The sequence below is a fragment of the Asparagus officinalis genome, chromosome 1, assembly GCF_001876935.1.
Source record: "Asparagus officinalis chromosome 1, Aspof.V1, whole genome shotgun sequence".
In the NCBI taxonomy this organism is placed as follows: domain Eukaryota; kingdom Viridiplantae; phylum Streptophyta; class Magnoliopsida; order Asparagales; family Asparagaceae; genus Asparagus; species Asparagus officinalis.
In genome coordinates, this window is record NC_033794.1 from 12461499 (window position 1) to 12467690 (window position 6192).

General features: G+C 35.1%; 1 protein-coding gene across 2 annotated transcripts in view; it reads left to right on the plus strand.

Moving 5' to 3' along the window:
• The window catches only part of LOC109850317 (peptidyl-prolyl cis-trans isomerase CYP19-3-like), a 5834-nt gene continuing 1463 nt past the window's right edge, over positions 1822-6192 (plus strand). The window contains exons 1-2 of one of the 2 annotated variants that reach the window (XM_020420305.1): positions 1847-1926; positions 6103-6180. The gene's annotated coding sequence lies outside the window, so the exon portion shown is untranslated. Of the gene's footprint in view, positions 1927-6102; positions 6181-6192 lie in introns of both variants that reach the window. The other variant, XM_020420324.1, reaches the window with a different exon arrangement.

A 6192-nucleotide genomic window follows, 5' to 3' on the forward strand; every position in this document is an offset into this window, starting at 1 on the left:
ATAATAATACTATAGAAATCACATTTTATTGTCAATTTATACATAATACATAAAGTACCTTTTAAGTGATTTTTTGTTGCAATTATAGCCATCTAGATTCACTTTTCAAATTGAGTTTTTTCGGTTTTCTTGTAATGGTTAACTATCCAATTCCAAGTATATTATAGAGACGATCGTTAATATAGGTTAGACTAGGTCAAATACCCAAAAAAAAAAATCTAAGTCAAAAGTTGGCCCATGTGGTTGATTGCAACGAAAAATCATTTAAAGATAGTTTACGTATAAATCTATACTACATATAAAAGAGGATTGCATTGCTAAAACTTTTGATTTCCATTTTGGCACTTTTATGTTTGATAATTCTCAAATATATCATTAGTTATAACCAATCATTCACTAATTATATAACCTCTTATTAATTATACATTTCATCACTTTTCAAAACCTTTGGTCGCACTATTATTTTATTATTTAATTATGTTATTTATTAGAAAATTTGAAATTTATCCCTAATTTATCTTCATATTTTAAAAATTCTAGAAAAATTAAAAATAATAAAAATTCATTAGGCTTATGCCTTATATCTTTAGGTTTCATCTCTTATTGAGGACAACTTGTTACCTTACATCTTATTAGCCTTTTAAAAATGTGATAATAGTATGAAAAACCATTTGTATTTATTGTAATTGTAATAGAATTGATATTATAATAATTTTAATAGATTTTTAAATTAATAAACTACATTATAATTTAATTAATTTATAATTTAATAATTATAGAATTAAGTAAATTATTTACTAACAGTGTAATAAACTAACTATTAAATGCAAATATAGTTACTAATAGTATTATAATTATACCAACTATTTAATATATTATAATTATTAAATACATTAATTATAATAATTATTCAAACTATAATAAGTAATCATGCAGTTATTTATACACAGTTTTATTGTACAATTATTCATTTAAATAAAATTATAATTGTTCATAATTTATATTGCTATATGAGTCATTTAATATTTTGCAGCCAACAAAAACATTTAAAAATATAAAGTAAAACATGTATATAATGCCCCTTCCATAAAGAGTGTACTATACTAGTTGACAATAAATTGTTGGTTCTAATTAGAATGACCCTAATTTTAAAAGGTGTTTTCTGTGGGTGTTAGGGAGGGGGGGGGGGGGGGGGGGGGGGGTGGGTGGGGGGGGGGGGGGGGGGGGGCTTAAAAATAGAAGAGAAAAGTTCACCGCTATCGTTAATATTTACAACTAATTTATTTTGTTCTGTTCGCTTTTTTTTTGTTTTTTCAATATTAGTCCCTTAAATGTTTAATATTTTGAAATGTTCCCTCAAATCATTGAACTTGGCATAAGATCCACCAACTTTTACAAGTTGTTTCAAGATTAGATCATTAAATCCTTGATATTGCTGCCAGGGTATCTAATTCTATAAGTTTTTTCAAAATATTTTCTCCAATCAAGAGCAACTACAGATAGATATAACACTTGGAAGACCTAATAGCAATTTAGAGTTGATGTATTACTTTCAAAATTGTTAAAACTTTAAGCGACCAATAGAATTTGAGAGGACTCTATAGAGCAATTACCAGCCTAGCGGAGGAGAGGGCAATTACTGAAACAATTTTATAGAGCCTTTTTTAAGTTTGGCCTTTTAAGTTAGACTACGCCTAAGACAACCCAATTAATAGTGGGCTGCCATCCATAGCGAGGCTTACTAATGGGCCCATTCATACAAGGTAAAACAAAAAAAGTGAGGGAGTAATCTGTAAATTTTCAAAGAAAGATCTGATCGTGAAAAGCCCTAGTCCTAAGAACTTAATCAATAAATACTCACTGCCGACTAAAGCCCTAAACCCCTAAAACTTGATCGCTTCCGGTGCTTTACTCTCACATTGAAAGGTACGAGTCTCTCTCTAATTTCCGTAATCAGTTTGATTTTGTTATTTTTAGGTTAGTTTTGATTCACAATTTCCCCTAAATAAAGAACATATCGAAGGTTTTCAGGATTATTCAAAACTTACTGTTGAGCTCAGAAATCAGTGCGACACAAACATCGTCTGAATTAATTGCTCTCATAAAGTTTCAATCTTGAAGGAGATTTTATAATAAAAAAATGACGTAAATTTGTCAACAAAAGAGAGATTTTGGGCCACTAGAACACACAAAAAAATGACGTAAATTTGTCAACAAAAGAGAGATTTTGGGCCACTAGAACACACTTATTTACACGATCTCCTCTAATATAATTTCTCTTTCATCAAATTATAAGCTTCATCTTGTATTTCTGCCGCTTCTTGATTTATAAAAAGTAAATATCCCCCCCCTCTCTTTCACTATTTTTGCAAGTGATTAAGATGTTTGAGGTATGGGTCATCAATCAATTTAAAGCAGCCTGGCTCAATTTAGAGAAATAATACAAATATAATAATAACAATTATACAATAATAATAATAGTAATTGCGAAGGGAGACTTCAATATCCAAAGAAATAAGAAGTTTGTTTCAATCTTCTCTTCAATCATTCTTCATAATTTTTTGGTTAAATTGATGAACCGGTGTTGACTATAAGCAGATTTGGGTGTTAGGGAATTCACAGAATTTAGAGGATCTCATATCCTAACTGTTTTTTATTTTTTTCCAATCATACCGATCAAATTGTGAGTATATGCTATTAATAATTGAAATCTAATCTACGTTTTTCACTTTTTATTTCTGTGCAGTTTGAAAAAATGAGCTTCCACTCTGCTACCCAATCCTTCACCCTATCCGATAACCAATCCTAACTGGGCAATACCCATATGCTCATTTCCCCATGTGCCGACCCTCCGAACCTCCTTTTGACGATTCCTCCATTAGGGCATTCCGTTGAACACCTTAAAGTCACTGTCCATTCTCATCAAAATTTCACAGATGACTATACTTCTGACGATACCACATTTGTCTCCTAGGATGAGAAACTGTGATGTGTATATTAGGATTTCTCCATGTAGTAAACGGCCTACGATGGTTCGGTTCATTAGGTGGCTTCAATCAGAGCTTGAGATGCAAGGCATTTCTTGCTTTATGATTGATCGAAGTCGGTGTAGGAGTGCTTATGATCATGGTGTTGCGAGGTCAGCGATGGATGCGGCTTCATTTGGGGTGGTGGTGGTCAATAAAAAATCATTCTCGTGTCCTTATAGTTTGGAGGAGATTCGATTCTTTTTGGAGAAGAAGTTGGTGCCAATATTCTTTGGGCTTGCTCAAGTTGAGTGCATTCCTAGAGATATCATTGAAAAGAGAGGGGATGTGTGGGAGAGATATGAGGGTAGGTTATGGGAGTATGTGGTGATTTTGAAGTTGAATGGAGGGAGGCTGTAAATGGGATTTCACGGCTGAATTTAAAGTTGGAGGCTAATGCTAGTAATTTGAGGGATTGTGTATCGGAGGCTGTGGTTATTTTTAGATCAGGGTTGGGGAGGAGGAGAGTAGTGGAGAGGGTGAAGATTTGGAGGAATATGGCGGCTAAGAAGTTTCCTTTCCCTCGAAATTCTAGTTTTGTTGGTAGAAGCAAAGAGCTTCTTGAGCTCGAGTTGCTATTGTTTGGAGATGTTGAAGGAGAAGGTGAGGAGAGTAGAAATCAAAGAAGACAAAGAATGGCTAAGGTGGTGATTAGAGAAAGAGTTGTGAAAGAATCCAAGGAGAGGAGGAGAAAGGGCAAAGAGCCATATGTGGAGAAAGAGTATGTGGAGGAGATCAAAGCACAAAGCGAACTAAGAAAAGTAAATTTAGAATATGTAAAGGGGATAGCATGTGTCTCCGGTGACTGGCATTGGAAAGACGGAGCTTTTACTAGAAAATGCATATAGCTTTTCTCAGAGGTACAAGATGATCTTATGGGTCGGTGGAGAATTAAGGTATCTTTGTCATAATTATATGAAGCTATTTTCGCTCCTAGGAATCGACACAGATACGGTGAACAAGCTTTCTTCCGACAAGAAAGGGCCACAAAGCTTAGAAGACCTAGGGTTACGCGTTGACCGGCGTTGACCCTTAGGGTTTGAGTCGTCGAACGTTGACTTTTGTCGCAACGTGTTGCTTGGCGTTGACCTGGGGTCACGCGTTGACCGGCGTCCACCCTAGGGTTTCGAATCGTCGAACGTTGACTTTGATTGCAACGCGTTGCTTGGCGTTGACCTAGGGTCACGCGTTGACCGGCGCTGACCCTAGGGTTTACGGATAAGGTATCTTCGTCATAATTATATGAAGCTACTTCCTCTCCTAGGAATCGACACAGATACGGTGAACAAGCTTTCTTCCGACAAGAAAGGGCCACAAAGCTTAGAAGACATGGAAGATGAGGCAATTACAAGGGTAAGGAAGGAATTTTCACGGGACATCCCGTACCTACTAGTGATTGATAACTTAGAGAGGGAGAAGGATTGGTGGTATGGAAGGACTATAAATGAGTTCTTCCCTTGTTTTGGAGGGGCAACCCATGTTTTAATCTCCACCTGTTCGCCTAAAATCATGGGGATTGAACCCATGAGGTTTTTGTACTTGTCTAGCACAGAGGCAATGATTTTAATGAATAGAAGCACTATTGATCTTGGCATAAAAGATGTTGATGCACTGAGGATTCTCGAGGAGAAAGTAGGGAGACTTTCTTTTGGTCTAGAACTTGTAGGAGCTGTACTTTCTGAGTTTGCAATGAAACCATCAAAACTCGTTGATGCAATTAATAGTATGTCGTACAAAGAAGTGACATGGAATAAAGAGGAAGATCTTATATTGAAGCGTAATCCTTTCCTCGGACAGTTATTGGAATTTTGCTTGTCATTATGCAATCAAGAACCAAGTAAGTTAGCATTGCGGATAGTTCAAGCTAGTGGCTTATTTGCCCCTTCACCGATACATGTACCAATTTTAACTTTGGCTGCAAAAGAGCATCACAATTCTCGGTTTTGGTTGAAGTCTCAATGTATGTCTATGTGCATGTGTATAGAAACACCATGTGGAAAAATTTCAAAGGTTGAGGTTTTGGCTATGCTCTTGAGATTGCGAATTGCTAAGTCTACTACTAAAATAGATCACATTTCTTTCCATGATATTCTTAAGTTGCATGCCTACAAAAAGGCAATAGTGGAATTGCTTATTCAGTTGTGCGAGCAATAAAGTTTCAAGCGTTCATCCCACAATACTCGGAGCGTATATGGGTTGTGTGTTTCTTACTCTTCAAATTTGATATTGATCATGAAATCATCAACATCTCAATTGATGATCTTTGATCATTCGTTGAGCCGTTTGTCCTCCCTCTTGCAATGCATAGTTTTATTACATATTTCCGTTGCAATGCTGTTCTAGAGCTTCTTCGTCTTGCTACAGAAAAATTTGAGGAACTAGAAAATTTTTTCCTGGATGAAGCCAATAATAACCACAGTAATTCATCATGTTTAAGGAGTTCAAGTTCTATATCAACTTTACAATCTAACCCACTACTTTACCGAAAATTCGCACACTTGAGAGCGCTCTTTTAGAAACAAGGGCAAAGATTATGCTAAGAGGTGACGTATATGACATTGGAGAGAGGCTTTGTCAGCATCAAGGAAGTTATTTATGGCTGGGAGCATCCAGAAACAGTGTCTTGCCGTGAAACCCTTGACAAATTTGTTACCCTTCAATCGACTTTTTAGTTCATTGTACTTTTATAATTTTATACCGTCAGTTGCCAATAACGCACCCTTAAATAGGCTGATCTTCAGATCCTGCATATAACTGGATTTGATTTAGAATTATTTTTCTTCATGCAAAGTTTGAAGATATGTGGATTGCTAACTTTTCTGGCAAGTTGATTCATTCATCACATTTTTCATTATAAAACATTAATACCCAAATATCTAGTAATTTTGAACTGGATATGAGTTATGAATCTTTGTTAGCTCAACTGGATCATATTCAACTATTTTTGTTAAAGCTATTACAGATTTCTTTTTTTTTTCTTTTATAGATAGTAAGTTGATTTTCTTTTTTACTTCAATTCCTTTAAAGTTCTTTCTTTTCTAGTCGAATCTTTTTTCGTGATTTGGAATTACTGCAGCTTGAAAGAACTTCAATTTCCTTTGTTTTCATGAAATTGAGGGGAGCATAGGAACATTCCCCCAGCTCACTATTGAAGGTAATGCAATTG